This window comes from Moschus berezovskii, chromosome 2 (genome assembly GCF_049115385.1).
Source record: "Moschus berezovskii isolate FMDL1 chromosome 2, NW_MosBer_1.0, whole genome shotgun sequence".
Taxonomy (NCBI): domain Eukaryota; kingdom Metazoa; phylum Chordata; class Mammalia; order Artiodactyla; family Moschidae; genus Moschus; species Moschus berezovskii.
Window position 1 is genome coordinate 6,536,700 of NC_142461.1, and position 19,741 is coordinate 6,556,440.

A 19,741-nucleotide genomic window follows, 5' to 3' on the forward strand; every position below is an offset into this window, starting at 1 on the left:
AGAAGCTCAAGAATTCACTAGGGTGGGTAGCCTATCCCTTCTCCAGCAGATTTTCCCAACCTAGGAGTTGAACCGGGGTCTTCTGCATTGCATGGAAACAGTAACTGACTTTATTTTTTGGGCTCCAAAATCACTGCAGATGATAACTGAAAGTGAAGTCACTCAGTCATGTTCAACTCTTCGCGATGCCATGGACTGTAGCCTACCAGGGTCCTCCATCCATGGAATTTTCCAGGTGAGAATACTGGAGTGGGTTGCCATTTCCTTCTCCAGGGGATCTTCCGGACCCAGGGATTGAACCCAGGTCTCACATTGCAAGCAGACGCTTTACCTTCTGAGCCACCAGGAAGCTTGCAGGTGGTGACTGCAGCCATGAAATTAAAAGACGCTTGCTCCTTGGAAGAAAAGCTATGACAAACCTAGACAGCATATTAAAAACCAGAGACATTACTTTGCCAGCAAAGGTCTGTCTAGTCAAAGCTATGGTTTTTCCAATAGTCATGTATGGATGTGAGACCTGGACCATAAAGAAGGCTGAGCGCCTTAGAATTGGTATTTTTGAACTGTGGTTTTGGAGAAGACTCTTGAGTCCCGTGGACTGCAAGGAGATCAAACCAGTCAATCCTACCCAAATAAGGAATTGAACCCAGGTCTCCCGCTTTGCAGGTGGATTCTTTACCGTCTGAGCCACCAGGCTTCCCCAAGAGGGATTTGAGAAGATGCCAAATGCTACTACCTCTCTCCAACCCCAAGATCGCCCCCATTAATTATACTTAAAGCCTATAGCCACCAGGTGGAGCCCATGTTCAGCTTTTGAAAAACACTAAGGCCAGAGGTGTTGCAAACAGTCTCCCTCCCTCAGCCTCTCAGATCATGCCCACTCCAGGATTACTCTTCCCTCTCCCATCTGGCTCCCCTGTGTATTATCTTTGTCGTCTCACTTTTGGTTCTTTCGGTCTCCCCTTCTCCTTTCCCCAAGCTTATAAGGCCTTCTCCATTCTCAAGAATGGAGAGTAAAAAACCCCTTCAGTGGTATTTTTATAAGAAAGAAACCTCTTTCCTTATTCCCATCTACATTTCCACATTCATTCCTGGTGGTCCAGTGGCTGAGAGTCCGAGCTCCCAGTGCAGGTTCAATCCCTGATCGGGGAACTAGATCCCATGTACCACAACAAAGGAGCTCACATACAGCAACGCAGATGGAAGGTCCCACATGCTGCAACTAAGGCCCAGCACAACCAAGTACATTACTTTAAACACACACACACATCGTTTTCATACTTCCCTGGTGGCTCAGCAGTAAAGAACCCACTTGTCAGCGCAGTAGATGCAGGTTCGATCCTTGGGTCAGGAACATCTAGAGAAGGAAATGACAACCCACTCCAGCATTTTATTTTTTTAAACTGCTGTGGAAGAAGGGAGGGAAGAAATCCTGTGCGTACATGGGAAGAGTGGCAGACTGTGAATGCATAGGAAGGCAGGCAGGGACTGATGACTTAAAGGACCTTATAAATTATCTTTAGGCCACTTCAGTATTCTTGACTGGGAAATCCCATGGACAGAGAAGCCTGGCAGGCTACAGTCCCTGAAGTCTCAAAGACTCAGACATGACTTAAGAGACTAAACAACAGCAGTTTAAAAAAAAAAAAAAAAAAAGCCTCTTAATAAGGGTAAAAGAAGAGAGTGAAAAAGCTGGCTTGAACTCAACATTAAAAAAACTAAGATAATGGCATCCAGTTCCATAACTTCAGGGCAGACAGAAGAGGACAAAGTAAAAGCAGTGACAGATTTTATTTTCTTGGGCTCCAAAATTACTGCAGACGGTGACTGCGGCCATGAAATTAAAAGATGCTTGCTCCTTCGAAGGAAAGCTTTAACAAACCCAGACAGTGTATTAAAAAGCAGAGACATCACTTTGCTGACAAAGGTCTGCATAGTCAAAGCTATAGTTTTTCCAGTATTCATGTATGGATGTGAGTGAGAGTTGGACTATAAAGAAAGCTGAACACCAGAGAATTGATGCTTTTGAACTGTGGTGTTGAAGAAGACTCTTGAGAGTCCCTTGGACTGCAAGGAGATCCAACTAGTCAATCCTAAAGGAAGTCAATCCTGAATATTCATGGGAAGGACTGATGCTGAAGCTCCAATATTTTGACCACCTGATGCGAAGAACTGACTCATTGGAAAAGACCCTGATGCTGGGAAAGATTGAAGACAAAAACAGAAGGGGGCAGCAGAGGATGAGATAGTTGGATAGCATCACCAACTCAATGGACATGAATTTGAGCAAGCTTCGGGAGATAGTGGAGAACAGAGGAGCCTGGCATGCTGCAGTCCACGAAGTCAAAAAGAGCTGAACACAACTTAGAGACTGAACAATGGTTAAAAAAAAAAATTACAAAATTTATTTTTTAATTGAAAGATAAAAAATAAAGATAATTGCTTTATGATTTTTTAAACTACCAATTTTATACGCACGGTGGAGGGGACAGGAGACTGAACTAAGTATGGGCCATAAATCACTTTTAAGTGAATAGATACAAAGGATCTATATTGGCATAGCAGTTATTGGAGGACAAATGATAAATGATGCTTCAACAAAATGCTTTAAAACAACTTATCCTCATAAATATGATAGACAGCCATTAAATTGTATATTTTAAAGACAGGAACTTCATGAGAGGAACTGTTCAGCTTATCCCAAACTGAAACATTCTCCTCAATATGTCTTATTTATACTATTTTATACTACATTTTTCATAAACAAGTCCCTTTCTCAGAAGAGGGAAATGTTAAACTTAAGTACAGTCCCATCTATAAATTAGAATTCTGAATTAGTAGAGTCCAGAAATAACTGCTTTTTAAAATTCATTTGGATTTAGTGTTAATTCCACCTACATGTTTTGTTCAAGACTCTGATATGAATCAAAGAATGAAAAAACTAAACCCATGGAATATATCGGGCTTCCCAGGTGGCACTAGTGGTAAAGAATCTGACTGCCAATGAAGGTGACCCAAGAGTTGTGGGTTCGATCCCAGGGTTGGGAAGATTCTATGGAACAGAAATGGCAACCTGCTCCAGTGTTCTTGCATGGAAAATCCCACGGACAGAGGAACCTGGTGGATTACAGTCCATGGGGCCGCAAAGAGTCAGACACAACTAAGCAACTGAGCACACACTGCTGTGGTGGTTGTTCAGTCACTCCGTCGCGTCTAACTCTGCAATCCCATGGATTGCAGCAAGCACTGATTATACCGCAAATATAAACAGAAAGTTATCACACACCACTAATAAAGTCCTTTTAAACAGCCTTATTGCTCTCAGGGCAAAGCCCAAACCCAAACTCCCCAGCATGGCATGTGAGTGAAGTGAAAATTGCTCAGCTGTGTCCAACTCTTTGTGACTCCATGGACTGCAGCCTGCCAGGCTGCTCTGTCCATGGAATTCTCCAGGGAGGAATACTGAAGTGGGTTGCCATTCCCTTCTCCAAATGGCATGTGCGGTCCTTCACAATCCACCTTGCCTATCTCTCCAGCCTCATCTTCAAACTCCACATAGGCTCTGCATTCTCCAAGTCCCACAAACCGTGCACTCCATCTCACCTTCACTGTCAACCAGTGAAGACTAGGTTGGTAATCATTCCTTCTCATTTGCCTCAAATCCCACCGTAGGCACCTCCTCCTGGAGCATGTCCTTCCGGAAACCCTGAACGAGATCGGGTACCACTTTGATGCATTTTAGTCTGCTGGTTTGGTCCCACCACAGCACTTACCATAATGCATTCAGGTTTTATTTACTCATCTTATTCCTTATTCGTCACTGTATTCTCAGCACCCAGCAAGAAGCCTAGCACATAATTAATGCTTAAAATTTGATGAATGAATGGCTGAATGTGGCCCCTAATTATTAAATAGCTCATCAGTCCTTTGGCACTATTAACAGAAATAATAATAATAATAAATGATGTCAAGGAGTCAGTTACTCATGAATTACAATGCAGAAAACAACTGACAAGAACAGATGCAGCCAGCACAGAAACCAGGTCCTGCGGTGATCCTCTGAAAGGCCTTCTCCCAAGTCCCAAGTCACTTGCACAGTGCTTCTCCCTGCTGGACAATGACCCAATCTGGCTTTCAGGTCTATGCCATGGAAATACAACACAAATACCAGAAAACCACACCATTCACACAGACTCTCACTACTGGAGAAAGTGTTGAAGCAAAAAATATTTTTGGATCTTCTTCCTCTCCTTAGAAAGTGATTTCAGAGCCAAAATACAGCTAAAAGATCATTCAGTCCATTGACTTTCAAACTGGACTCAGCAACTCCCACCCTGGGGTCCACCTCAGGGCAAATAGAGGGGCAAAGGTCTGAGCAAACTATCAGGGTCCCGCTCTCTGTCAACCAAAGAAGCTGATTTTAGTTTCTTAACATACTGAAAGTGAAAGTTGCTCAGCTGTGCCCTACTCTTTGCGACCCCATAGACTATACAGTCCATGCAATTCTACAGGCCAGAATACTGGAGTGGGTAGCCTTTTTCTTCTCCAGGGGATCTTCCCAATCCAGGGATTGAACCCAGGTCTCCCACATTGCAGGCAGATTCTTTACCAGCTGAGCCACCAGGGAAGCCCAAGAACACTGGAGTGGGTAGCCTATCCCTTCTCCAGCGGATCTTCCAGACCCAGGAATCAAACCGGGGTCTCCTGCATTGCAGGACTCCTACAATGGTAGGAGTTGGTAAGACTCCTCTTTACCAACTGAGCTATCAGGGAAGGTCCTAACATATTGGGCTTCCCCCATATGACTGTAACGAGTTCTACCGCTTTTATTTAAAATAAAACTGCTTGTTTGGCCTAATCCTCTAATTTTAAAAATGAAAGAACTGAGACGAGATCTCCCCAGCAACTTAGCAAAATCAAGGACTTTAGTCTCCTGACTCTACCCAGGACTCTTCGCACTGGTTTAAATCACTTCCCAACAAATTCTTCAGCATTTTTACAAAGTGAGGAGTTCTGATTATATACAGACCAGTAACAGGTATAAAGGGAACAAATACAGGACAATCCCAAACTGAGCGCAACTATACAACAGACAATATATTAAGTAGTTACTATAGGGACAGGGGAGCCTGGTGGGCTGCTGTCTATGGGGTCGCACAGAGTCGGACACGACTGAAGCGACTTGGCAGCAGCAGCAGCAGCAGCATACAGGCTTTCTCTAGGAATCCCTAATCTATCTACTTGAATAAACTAGTTCTCTGATGTTTTTTCATTCATCCAAAGACAATATTGTAATCCCCTGTCATGGAACGCACTTAGCAGAATGCCTCCCACACAAATACAACAAATAGTTCAGTTCAGTTCAGTTCAGTTCAGTCGCTCAGTCGTGCCCGACTCTCCGCGACTCCATGAAACACAGCACGCCAGGCCTCCCTGTCCATCACCAACTCCCGGAGTACACTCAAACTCATGTCCACAGAGTCGGTGATGCCATCCAGCCATCTCATTCTCTGTCGTCCCCTTCTCCTCCCGCCCCCAACCTTTCCCAGCATCAGAGTCTTTTCCAGTGAGTCAGCTCGTCGCATGAGGTGGCCAAAGTATTGCAGTTTCAGCTTTAGCATCAGTCCCTCCAATGAACATCCAGGATTGATCTCCTTTAGAATGGACTGGTTGGATCTCCTTGCAGTATAAGGGACTCTCAAGAGTCTTATCCAACACCACAGTTCAAAAGCATCGATTCTTCGGCGATCAGCCTTCTTCACAGTCCAACTCTCACATCCATACATGACAAATAGTAGCTATTACTATTATTTGTGGCTCAGACAGTAAAGAATCTGCATGCAATGCTGGAGACCCTAGGTCAGTCCCTGGATCTGGAAGATACCCTGGAGAAGGGAATGGCAACCCACTCCAGTATTCTTGCCTGAAGAATACCATGGACAGAAGAGAGCCTGGCCCACTACAGTCTATGGGGCTGCAAAGAGTTGGACACAGTTGAGCAGCTAACACTAACTACTCAGCTTACACAATAACCTTTTGGAATAGGGACCCTCAAACTTGCCCAAGGTCACACAGCTAGTAAGCAGGACAGTTAGATGGTGAACCCAAGTTCCAAAGACCATATTCCTTTTAGAATGCTACCCTGTTTGGCTGACTCATTGATCTTCTCCATGCCTTATCAACCCTACCTACTTCACAGCAAAAGTTAAGGTCAGCAAAAGCTCTTTGAAAAGTCCTATGCATACCTAAGGTAAATTTCACTAGGCAGAATCCTCCTAAAAAGCGCAACTCACTAACATCAGCCCTCCACACTGGGAAAACAAGGAAATGCACTGAAAATGGGGTTACTGTCACTTACCTCTGACCTTTCGGCCCTACTTATAGCCAGAGAAGGAGATGCTTTGCTCTTCCAGGACCATCCACAAAGGGAAGAGACAGATGCCTTTCCTTCCAGTCCTACTGCATTCCCCATCAAATATGTGTCTCCAGTTAAAATTCATTTATTTTGGAGACATCTATGGAACATCCATGATGAACCCAGCATCCAGCCAAGTGCTAGAGAGAGATGGTTAAAACTCAACCCCTGCCTTTAAGGAATCAGAAAACTAGGCCTAACTACAAAACAAGAATAAAGAGGCCTCCCTGACCATCTCACAAAGCACAGCACTCCTCTGGCTCCTTGTTCTCTTTTCCTGTTTTTTTCACTTAATACATTTTACCACCTGATAAATGTGCTGGGAGCTTAGAAGAAGCAATAATTGTGCCCAGGGGTGTGGTCTGGAAAGGAAATTATGTGTATTAAGCCTCAGAAATCATGGGAAAGTGAGGAACAGGACAGGGAGACCATTCTTTCATGCCAACTTCCCCCTCCCCACTGGTGTCTCCCTCAGCTCCAACACATACTAGCAAGATGCCCCACCAACTGTCTCTCATGAGCCCCTTTCTGCCAAAGGTTTTGAACCTAGTTCCAAGTGGCCCTATCCAGCATTCTGGAGGCTGGCTCTTTTTCCTGTCCTGGTGGGCCAGGAAGCTCTGAAATAGTACATAGTCAAACTTGGCCTGCCCTTTCCCCCAGCAGAGCTGCCATGATTCACTTCCTGTTCCCAACAGTCATTTAAAGTAGAGGATCTGCAAATTTTTTCTTTCAAGTTTGACGGTATCCATATAAGTATATGACTTAGCTTGACAGCAAGTATTTTAGGCTTTGTAAGGCCTAAGGTCTCTGTCCAACTACCCAACTCTGCCATCACAGTGTGAAGCAGCCATACACAGTACATAAGCAAATGACGTGTCTGTGTTTCAACTAAATTTTATTTACAAAAACAGGCAGTGAGCCTGTGGACCAGTGTGCAAGTCCCTGATCTAAAGGCAAATGGGAGAACTATTTTAAAGCAGTTTCCCCCTGACAATTCCTAGTTACCTGTACTAAAACCTTCAGCTATCCACATCTCACCATCATTTCTTGAGTGTTTCTATTTAATTATTGAGCTTAAATGATTTTTCCCAGAATCATAAATTCATTTTAGATAGGCATTTTTGGATTTAATTTTAGATTTAGATATGCATATTTTAGATATGCAAACCTTGGGGTTGGGAACCCAACTAGCCTATAGAGATTCTCCGGGTTGGACAGGATTTAGAGATCATCTGATCCAACCTCCCACTCAATGAAGAAATTATCTAGTAAGTAAGTCATTCAGCTCCTATTCAAACAATTCTAATGACAGGAAGGATACTCATTTCCTCCCAAGGCAACTCATTTCATCTTCAGACAGCTCTAAGGCAAGATACTCTACTTGTTTCTTCTCAGTACATTTTACCACTTAATTAATTCTTTGTGTATTTGCTTACTGTCTCTTTACTAGATCGTATTATGGTCTACGAGATCAGAACATGGTTTTGGGGGATTTTTTTGGGGGGTGCCTCGTTTTTACTGCTGTCTTTCTAGCAGTTTGAACAGCAGTACAAAAATGGTATAAAGTAATCATTTACAGAGAGGGAGGAAGGGAGGGCAGGCAAGTAAAACAATGATGCATTTGGGGGTCTTTAAGTAACTCAGCAGTACTGACATGACAGGCACAAGGGAGCAGCAGGGCAGGTAAACTGGTATGGCTGGTGCAACATAGAAGCCCTTGAAATCTCACAGCAAGTGCAGAGGCTGAAGTGGTAATGTTTGAGGAGCACATTTAGAATTCTCCCCTTTCCCTTTGCCTCTTTCTTCCAAGCCTCCCCTGCCCCATTCTGATGGTTGATCATCTCTCACTGCAGTCTTCTTAAGTCTGTTCAAACAGCCCCTCCTCCAACAAAAGTGCACAGCCCTAAAACTAGGAGATACAAAATTCCCCTCTTATGCACAAGTGATATGTTTCAAGACCCCTGGTGGAGGCCTGAAGCCACACACAGTACCAAACCCTACATACCCTACATGTGCTATGTTTTTTCCTATACACTTGACCCTGGAACAACATGGGTTAGGGGCAACAACCTTCTAAGCACTCAAAAATCTGTGTATAACCTACAGTTGCCCTCCATATATTCAGTTCCACTGCATCCTGGGTTCTGTATCTATGGACTCAACCAACTGCAGACCATGCTATACTGTAGTATTTCCTATTGAAAAGCACCCACATAAAAATGGACCCACACAGTTCAAACCTGCACTGTTCAAGAGTCAACTGGATAAGGGTTGGGTCAAGAATTCATTCACATTACTCAGAACAGCAAGCAACTCAAAGTTATAAATTCTTTATTTCTGTGTATGTGTTCTTCAGTTCAGTTCAGTTCAGTCGCTCAGTCGTGTCCGACTCTCCACGACCCCATGAATCACAGCACGCCAGGCCTCCCTGTCCATCACCAACTCCCGGAGTTCACTCAAACTCATGTCCACAGAGTCGGTGATGCCATCCAGCCATCTGTCCAACTCTTTGTGACCCTTTGGACTATAGCCTGCCAGGCTTTCTGTCCATGGAATTTTTCAGGCAAGAATACTGGAATGGGTGCCATTATCTCCTTCAGAGGATCTTCCTGACCCAGGGATCAAACCTGCTTCTCTGGCGTCTCCTGCACTGCAGGCAGATTCTTTACCTGCTGAGCCATCAGGAAAGCCTCCGTTTATTTCTGGAGTTTTCCATTTAATATTCCTGGCTGACCTGATCCATCTTACAGTTACATTATTTACCTTTTTTTTCCTCATTTCAACCTGAAAGTTGGTTTCGATCAATAGTTTTAACTGTTTAAATCTTTTCTACACCTTCCAATTTATAAGCATTCACTGTTTGTTTATCTAACAAGTACGTCTTTTCTTTATCTTCATCCAAATTGATTTTCAAATTGTTAAATAAAATATAACCAAGAAAAGCCCTACAGAATGCCATTAAAAACAACCCCTCTAGATAAACACCAATCTATTAACCAGTACTTGCACATCACCTACATGTAAGCTGGCCCCAGATTCTGTCTTGGGATCACATGAGAATACGTAATTTTAGCACTTAAGACATATTACTTTTTTAGCATATTTCTGAACCCCCACTCCAGCCTAGGAGCCTTTTCAAAAAATGAACTGCCCAGATATACATCAAAGTGCTGGATATATGGTTAATTATCCCTGGATGGTGTGATTTTTCCCCAATACTTCAATAACAAACTTGTACTGATTTTACAATTTATACAAAATCATGGCAAAACCTAAAGAAAAAAAAAATATCAGTTTGTATGAGTTAGTGACTTGCAGGGTCATCTCTGTGTTCTTATCCTTTGCTTAATCTGTTTTAGAATTCTACCAGGGATCACTGTCAAGTTTCTAATGATACTCTCTACTCCTCTCCAGCATACCAGTGGCCCTGTTGATCCTGCGACAGCAACAGTCACGCTTGTGTTTCTGGGCTTCTACATCTGCTGTTCCCTCTGCATGGAATGCTCTTCTCCCAGGTAATTCCTTGGGTGTGTTTCTCACTTCTTTCAGATCTTGGCTGAAAGATCACCTCATCAGAGACCTTTCCAGATGACCTAACATAAAGTAATAATCTCTCAGCTCCTCATCAGTTCCAATTACCACCTTACTCTGCTTTTGTTCTTTTGCGCACCTATCACATACAGGTGTTACTTATTTACTATATCTAACTATTCACTTTTTTAATGTTTCGACCCATTAGAGTATAGTCCCTGAGAACAAGAATTTTTTTCTGTTTTGTTCAATCCCGAATACTTACCTCTAAGAACCATGCTAGGCATGTGGTAAGTGGTACCTCAGGACATAAGCACAGTATATGGCAAAATATGTATGAGAAGTATGTGTAATAAATTTTATTGATGAAAATGATTATTCCCCCCCCTCCCAAATTCACCAAGTATATTAAAAAAAAGGGGTGCTCCAATAAAGAGACTAAAACCCTCAGAAAGATCAATGAACAAATGAATACTGACTGCCACTCCACCCAACCAAAAATGAATTTCATTACCTACCCAGTTCCCTGAGGTAGGAAAAATGCTCCAGGGAAAGGAACAGAACAAGAATCCTGAACCAATTAACAGGTCAAGAATTTGTCTTGAAGTTCCCCACTCTCTCAAGAAGAGCCTGTCCTGTCCCTAACTGTGCCTGCTTCCAGGAGCTCCCGTGAGACTGAGAAGTCTCACTAAGATTCCTTTCCTATGTCCAGTCACTCCTATGCGTAGAACCCATTTCCCAGACTCACCCTCTGGTTGCCCCATTGCCACACCTTCTAGAGAACCCTACTCTAATGAGTCCACAGCTACCAACTAGGGACCAAGAACACGAGGTCCTCTGGCCACTCTGCTCAAGTGACTTGTTTCATTAGTACCCTCCACTTCCTTATTCAATACCACCAATAAAACACTGGCACACAGAATCCAGAAAGGGCCAAGAAAAGGAACCAGCTGTCAGTCACTCCCTCAACCAAAAAGTGACGTGCTCAAAAGAGAAACTTAGTGAAATGAAAATAACCAGGTTTAAAATCTAGTTCTGCCATCTGCTACTTGTATGAACTTCAGTTCAGTTCAGTCGCTCAGTCGTGTCCGACTCTTTGCGACCCCATGAGTCACAGCATATGAAAATGTATGAACTTAGAGAAGTCATTTAACCTCTCAAAGCTCATTTCTTTGTGATGAAAATAACAACACTTACCTCACAGGGTTGGTGTAAATATTAAGGGAGATAATGTCTGGCATACAGTAAGTGTTCAGTAAATGGTAGCTATTTCTGAAGACTGGATGGTAGACTGAATGAGAAAACATGAGGTACTTAGCACAGTATTTGGTTCAGAACAGATAATAAATACCTCCCTCTCTTACAAAGGTGGAAAAATTGTAGAGACTAGAGAAACCACTCCCTCGCCCCAGTGTGGCTGTGCACACTGTGTATCACACTTACCATTTAGGTAATTGAAGTTTCCTGTCGATGCTTCTGGCTGCTCCCCTGATGCTTGCTGTCGTGGAAATGGTCACTCACTATCTTGCAATGGCAGCTGCCTCTTGACCTGGAGAGAATATAAATAGAAGGGTAGAGATAGGTAAAATGTGAATCGCACAAGACTCAGCTGAGCCTATCTCCCTCCTCAGGGAAGAGGGGGCATCTGGCTCTAGAAACTTCCCCTTTCCTATCAGATGGCATGGTCCCAAGACTACACTGTCATTCCTGAAATTAACAGACCTATACATTCCCCAATGGTCTAAACATTCATATGACAGCTTACATCCAGAAGGGAATCTCAGAAATCTAGTTAAATGCCCTCATTTTAACGAAGGAAACTAAACTTGGAAAGGGTGAGTCACACAATTGCTTAGGGCTGAAGCTGGGATTCCACTAAAAATAAGATGTTCTGGAATATGGGCAAGGAAAAAAAATCCAAACATCTGTGGAGCATCCACCACACCCTAGACAGTATGTTTTATGTTTTACACCAGACAATACCACAATAATGTTACCCACTTATAGACAAAGAATCTAAATTTCAACAAGACAAGTGACTTGTCCAACGTCTTAGTTGTGAGTGACAGAGACTTTAAATCCAAGACTGTCCAATTGCAAAAGTCATGTCACCATGCTGACTCTCATTGGGGTGCCTTTTAGACTTAGTTCTCAAAACAGCCCTGAACCAGCCAATATCAATTAGAACAAAAACAGAGCCTCTTGAACTTTCCTGGTGGTCCAGGGGTTAAGAATCTGCCTGCCAATGCGGGAGACACGGGTTTGATCCCTGGTCTGGGAAGATCCCATATGCCTCGGGGCCAGTAAGCCCATACGCAGCAACTACTGAGCCTGCCCACTGAACTACAGAAGCCACTTCAATGAGAAGGCTGTGTACCACAACGAGAGAGCAGCCCCTACTCACAACTAGAGAAAGTCCGTGCAGCCAAGACCCAGAGCAGCCAAACAGAAAGTAAAGTAAAATTTTAAAAATAAAGCCTCTCTGTCAAAACTTTACCTCCGGTTTTGTAACAAACTTTCTACAAGACAGTTGAAAAGCCTCCTAACCCACTGAATCTTATCCCAACTCTGGAGAACAAAAAATGAAGATGGAAGATCTGGGTTAAACATCTGTCTATCCCAGTCTTAAGGAAGAATGGAAAGATGGCTTCTAAGCTAGTGGCAAGCTTAGAGGTTCCCGTACCTGGTCCTTCACCCATGGCACCCCCTTTCATCACAGCTGCCCATCTCTCCCTTGCATACTCCACAGACCACCCTGTGACCTCCCTGCAAGGTTGCTTGGTCCCCTTTAATCCAATTTCCACACCTCCACTACCAACCCCATAACACATTCACATATACAGAATCCGCCTGTACCTCCATCCTCCTGGGGAGAAAGGCTACAATAAAGATGGAGAAGTAATAAAATGATAGCTTCTCCCAAATGGCCTTTAAAAAGATGAGGGCTTGAAGCTTCAAGCCAATAAGACCTAAGAGAGAATTATTGATAAGCAATGAACACAGCTAGGAAAGAAGTAGAAACAGGACCTGTACTAAGGGCAGCACCTGAGGGATGGCTTGGGCAGGTGTGCTTCAAAAAAAGAATCAGTCTAAGCAGATTAAACAGGAGGACTGGACCACAGACCTTCTGTCCTGCCCCCTCCACCCCCTTTTACACACACACACAGATCCCTTCCTTTGCATAGCCTAGAACCTTTCCTACATAAAAATTCTAAACTCCAAGAAATGGCCACATAAATCTGGTCTATCACCACCAAGGTCTCTGCAGCCCTAACAGTGACAGCAGCGCCTCTGCTGAAAGCTGCTGCCCCCACCTCCAGCCAAACCTGCTGGCGTATTAATAAAGCCCAGGAGCCTGTCTCTCCAAAACAGGATAGAACACCCTGCCAAAAATCAAACAAACAGGAACTCCAGATGATCCTCATTTGTTTTCCACTGACACAGAGTCTCTCCTTATTTCTAAGGGCAGATGATTTCTTTCCTTTGCTCCTGAATGTCACTTACTTCTTGCACCCTTGGTGTACCGGTCCTCTGTCCCCAGAAACAAAGGATAACTGTAAACATCCTCAAACTCTTCATCGCTGCCTCTTCAGAGCCTTTCCACCCTGACAGATCTCACCACGTCACTTCCCTGAGGCATTTCTTCTGGTGCTGTTGGTGGTAATGGTGGTGGTTCTGCATGTATGTGCTATCTGTCTAGGAAAAGAAATAAAAGGACTCTTACAGATCACGGGGAGTCCAACTGCCTCATCTTCCAGAGAAGAAAAGGAGTCCCAGCAAAGGAGAAGAAACTGGCCCAAGGTAGCAAAGCTGGCTGAAGTGAACACATTGAGTCCACCTGAGATAATTAACAAGCCACAGAAAGGAAATGCATCAGTCCATCCTCATTTGATTGCTGAATGTAAACGTTCTCTTACTCTTTGGGCTCAGACCTAGGTTGCAGTGACATGACTAAAGCCACCAAGGTCAGGATCGTGGGTAAACACAGGACCCATTATAGTATTAATAACTCCGTCAGGAAAACGGTGACGTTCAAATCAGCCAGCACACCAAGTACACTTGCTCCTTCTGTGGCAAAACCAAGATGAAGAGACTGCCTGTGGACAACTCACACTATGCTTTCTGCATGAAAATGTAGCTGGGAGCTGTGGTGTTTGGACCTACAACACTATTTCTGCTGTCACAGTAAAGTCAGTCTTCAGTCAGAAGATTGAAGGGACTGAAGGACCAGTAGAAGCACCACCATTTGAAATGTTGCTAACCTATAATACATGAGTTAATTCATGTAACAACAAAACTCTCTTAAAGGTGTATCACCTTTGTTCCCAAAACACTTTGATAATGGATAAAAATGCTAGTGGGGAGTTCTGTACACTCCTGTCATAGACAACCAAATGCTGTGAACAAAATATAAAAAGAAATGACTATCTGAAGTGCATACTGGCTAGCAGCAGAATTTAGAGAGTTGAAAACTGGTAGAAAGGACTGGCAGGGCATGAATTCCCCATTTCTGGAACTTTGACTTGAGGGTTGTCCAGCTGAAGTTCCAATTAAAAATCAAATCCAAGGCTTTCTGTTCATTGGAACTGGAGGACAGGGAGACAAGGGCAGTCACAGACAATGAGAAGAAGACAGCCGGAGATGGAGACGCAGGTTCTGCTTGATGCTCTGCTCAGTCTCCAGCTAACCCATGAACCACAACTTCACAGGGCAGCATCCAAGGACCTCTGCTAAGGACAAAAAGACTGGACTGAGATGTGAACTGCCATCCACCACACGTGAGACAGAATGTGCAATGTAAGTCTGACCAAGTTACCTGCCTGTTAAAATAAACACATCAACAGAAACGAGTCTCTATAACATAGCACTCACATGCATCCATGTCAGGACACAATCCCAAATTACATGAAGAACTAAAGGAAGTAAACCCATTTGCAAGAGAAAACAACAACAAATCAATAGAGGGCAACACAAGATGACCCAGATGTTGGGATTATCAGACAAGGATATTAAAGCAGCTATTGTAACAGCTATTAAAAGCAGAGAAATTGGCAGTGGCAGGGGAGGGGGGACGGGGGGGTTGGAAATTTTAGAACAGAAATGCAGGATCTGAAATTTTAAAGTTCTCTGAATGAGTGGGCTTAAGAAGAGAATGGAGATTACACAGAAAAGACTCAATGAAACTTGTATAACAACAGAAATTATTCAAACTGAAATAACTGGGTCATCCACAGTCTCTAGAAAATTCACCCTCAGGCCTTTCACCTAAGTATATGTGGTGATTACTTTCTGTTATCAGAAAAGTAGGTATCAGAGAGAACCAGACTGACTAAGGATCACAGAGAAACCATTACCTGCAATTTTTTTGGACCGGGTTACCCCCATCTACTAATTAATCTCTTGTGGCCTTTCAAACATAAGCAAACAAAAACGTATAAAGGTGGAAAATGAGAAGGCAGGGAAAAAAGTGTAAACCTGAGACAACCATATTATTCAAAGTCCTAAGAATCAAATCTAATGCTCCACTGTCTGTACTGAGAAGCGAGGAGATAGTCATGTTTTTCCCTATAACTGCTGAGGCGGCATTCTCAGGATTATTAGTGAAAAAAGTCAGAAGGGATTTTAACCTTTCTCTAGCCTGTGTGGTCTCTTCAACAAAAATCCAACCTAGGAAACAGGCTACCAGCAGGATCGGGGGGGACCAACCAAATGGTGGTCTGAAGCTGAAGACAGCAACTTGGTGACAGCCAACCTCTTGCCACCAGTGGCCAGCATCCCACGCTTAGGTCATTGTGTCGGAGTTCAGCTGCAAGACTTGTCAATTTCCGTAAGCCCTGCCTTTCTAATGCCTCTCCTCTCCACCTAGGCCACCTGCCCGCAGGGAAGAGAATCCAGTGCAAGTGTTCTATTCTCAAGTGCTGTGATTAATTCTTAAATTGTGTTAATAACAGAGATTTCAACACTTATCTCTGATGGAGGATAATGTCAGCCCGAATTATCTCTGCTCGAATAATGTCTTTCCTTTTCTGCTTCTCCCAGGATAACTTATTACTCCTGAAACTCTTAAGATGAGAAGAAGATATTCTCTTATCCTCCATATGACAGATGAGCAAACAGACTGAGAGCCGTGTGACCCTTTTAGGAAACCGAATCAGGACTGGTATCTAGTAATCCCACCTCTGAGCTACAGGGTTTTTCTTCACTTCACTAAAGAAGGCTTGCCCAACAAAGGGTCAAAAATACAGACTGGAATTGAAAAGAAAGGGCTGAGGCTCTTAAGAACTTATTACTAACAAACAACTGGTAAGACTAGCTTGCGATTAGCATTTCTACTTAAATGCAGGCCCTCAAGGATGCCACCTGGCTCTTCTGCTTCCTTTCCTAACTAGTAGGTTATAATTGAGACTAGGCCTCCTTGCAATTAGCCCATGTTTGTGGGGTTTAGTAACCGAACCACATGCCTGAAATTGTTGGTTAGTCACCTGCTTTAACAAAGTTGGCTACTTCAGAAGAACATGCTGGCTGCCTTTAACCTTGAGAAGTCTATCATTAGGGTATCAAGGAGCCATAAGGATTGTATCAAGTAATGGCAAATGGGCTTCCTTGGTGGCTCAGTGGTAAAGAACCTGCCTGCCAATGCAGGAGATGCAGGTTTGATCCCTGGGTCAGGAAAATCCCCTGGAGAAGGAAATGGCAACCCACACCAGTATTTTTGCCTGAGAAACCCCATGGACTGAAGGAGCCTGATGGACTACAGTCCATGGGGTCACAAAGAGTTGGACGTAACTGAGCAACTAAACAACAATAATGGTGAATGTAGTTAAACAGCAAGTCACAGAAATTACCCTAAGAAGAAAGGAACCGAAGTGCTTTTGTAACCTAATTTAATCTTCACAGTAACTGTATCAGGAAAATACCATCATACTTATTTTATAAATGAGAGGAAATTAAAGGTTCAAAGTCATGGAGCTAATAAGTGGTAACTGATAAGTGGAGTCTCACCTAGCTATTTCTGTCCCCAGATTTGCTTTCTCCTCTCCATTATAACTCTCTAAGCAATCAGCTCTCAGATCTCACCCAAAGTCAGTTCTGATCCACAGTCCAAATGTCACAAACCTTCATGAGGTTGATGGGTAGTTTGTTCATTCATTCATTCAAATATTGACTGACAATGCATTAGGCTCTGGGGCAAGCACTGGGAATAAAATAGTGAGTAGAAACAGATTGTCTTCAAGGCATTTACTGTTTAATACGATACTTTTCTAAGTACTGACTGCTCTTTGCAACCCCATGGACTGTAGCTCGCCAGGCTCCTCTGTCCATGGGATTCTTCAGACAAGAACACTGGAATGGGTTTCCATGCCCTCCTCCAGAAGATCTTCCCAACCCAGGAATCAAACTCACTTCTCTTATGACTCCTGCCATGACAGGCAGATTCTTTACCACTAGCGCCACCTGGGAAGCCCAGAAAGTTCTTCCTTTCCACACTGGGAGTCAAACCCGGGCCACCTGGGTGAAAACCAGGGATCCGAACTGCTAGACCATGTGGGAGAGGACTAAAGAATCATATAAAATACAAAATACATGAAATACCATTAATGGAAAGTGACCCGCTGGCATAGGTCTACTAAAGCTCCAAACAGGGTAAGAACGTTCCAGGTAGAAGAGGGAGCACAGTGAGCTAGTGGAACTAAAGTGAATCTGTGTAACCAAAGAAGGGAGAAACATTAAATACAAGAGATGCGAGGAGGCAGGAGACATTTGGAGAGAGTCACACCACATAGGCCCTTGGAGCCCAAGTTATGGATTTGTGTCTTTATCCAAATAGTTTAAGTCATCTAAGTGTTAAAAAGAGATAACTTTTGAAATGTGTACACATTTCAAGAAGATCACTTTGACTTCAGTATGAACAACAGATGGAAGGAGGTGAAGATGGTGCCAAGGCTGGTCCTGTGGTCCAGAACAGTAACAGGGCACATCACGTGATGTACCAGCACACATGCGATGTACCAGGCCCTGTTCGGGGCCATTTATACCAACTAACTTAATCCTCACAACAACTCTGTGAAACAGAACTATTATCAGTACTAAACAGATACGACTTGATACAAGGTTAAGTAACTTTACGGAATTACATCCCTCCCCGTTGCGTCCTCACTTCCCTCAGTTAGTCCTGTGCATTCCCTTCTTCATATTCAACTAGTAAAACTTCAGCCCTTGTTAAAAAAAACTAACAACCTCTCCAGGCCAACACCAAAGCATCTAAATTATAAACTAACTTGTATCTCTAGAGAAAATATAACCAATATTGACTGATAAGATTTTAAATTGATCACCACAAATTTCCAACAATTTTCTCTCAATGCTGCCAGCAATCCTGCTACATTTCCCTTAGAAGGTTCACTTTTCTACTCCCCAAAATGATTCACATCTTTTTTCCCTCCCAGTAAACCTCCAGCCCCCATCAGCTAATAACCCTGCCACAAGAGGCAACATTCAGTAGTATCCAGTTCACTATGTTTGTTATCTGATATGCATGTATTGTTGCTGAAATGGAACTTTTGTTAAATACAAGTTCACATCAAGGTGGCTGCCCAGTCAAATCTGAAACAGTATCAAAACCAAGAAGCAACAGTCAGACCATCATTTTCCTAACTTCAAATCTAACCACACACCAGCATTCTGCTTCCCCTACTGTGATAATGAAGAGTCTCCACCAGTATATAAAGGACAACCTTTCGTACCTACTATGGCTCTAGTTTCCTCTTAGCTTCATATACAGTTATCCCCACTCCCTCTTACATCATTGTTTTCTCTCTCTAAAGATTCACGTCCACCAGCATACAAACATGCTCAAGAAATTAGCTACTTGAAGTCTGATCCACAAACTTGGCACTGGCTCACAAACTGTTACCAGTATCATGTTATTGTTCAGTTGTTCAGTCACATCCAACTCTTTGCAACCCCATGGGCTGCAGCAGACCAAGCATCACCATCTCCCAGAACTTGCTCAAACATATGTCCACTGAGTCGATGATGCCATCCAACCATCTCATCCTCTGTCGTCCCCTTCCCGTCCTGCCTTCAATCTTTCCCAGCATCAGGGTCTTTTCCAATGAGTCGGCTCTTTGCATCAGGTGGCCAAAGTATTGGAGTTTCAGCTTCAACATCAGTCCCTCTAATAAATATTCAGGATTGATTTCCTCTAGGATTGACAACTTTGATCTCCTTGCAGTCCAAGGGACTCTCAAGAATTTTCTCTAACAACACAGTTGAAAAGCATTGATTCTTTGGTGCTCAGCCTTCTTTATGGTCCAACTCTCACATCCATACATGACCACTGGAATAACCATAGCTTTGAATATTTCTGTACCACTAAACGTACAGCAATTGAAAGGAAGTATGTAGACATTTGTACACTGCTGTGACATCCAAGCACATGATCAGTGGACTTCTCAAATGGATGACCAGTAAGGGTATTGGTGAACTCAAATAGTGAGTCATGTGTGAAGTGAGCTATGAACATACTCACAGTATGTTCATACACAGTACTACCATATATGGGTTTCCCTGGAGGCTCAGATGGTGGAGTCTGCCTGCAATGCAGGAGACCTGGGTTTCATCCCTGGGTTGGGAAGATCCCCTGAAGAAGGAAACAGAAACCCACTCCCAGTATTCTTGCTGGAGAATCCCAAGGACAGAGGAGCCTGGCAGGCTACAGTCCATGGGCTCACAGAGTCGGACACAGCTAAGCGACTAACACTTTTACTTTCACATTTTCACCAACGTAGGTCC

At 43.4% G+C, this 19,741-nt stretch overlaps 1 protein-coding gene and 1 pseudogene across 5 annotated transcripts in view; one reads left to right on the top strand and one right to left on the bottom strand.

Moving 5' to 3' along the window:
* LUZP1 (leucine zipper protein 1) overlaps positions 1–19,741 on the bottom strand; it is a 103,466-nt gene that overhangs the window by 17,158 nt on the left and 66,567 nt on the right. For 3 of the 5 annotated variants that reach the window (XM_055398260.2, XM_055398262.2, XM_055398257.2), the window contains exon 2: positions 11,390–11,495. The gene's annotated coding sequence lies outside the window, so the exon portion shown is untranslated. Of the gene's footprint in view, positions 1–11,389; positions 11,496–13,450; positions 13,643–19,741 lie in introns of all 5 variants that reach the window. The other 2 variants (XM_055398258.2, XM_055398259.2) reach the window with 2 other exon arrangements.
* LOC148778454 (large ribosomal subunit protein eL43 pseudogene) lies at positions 13,894–14,180 on the top strand (annotated as a pseudogene).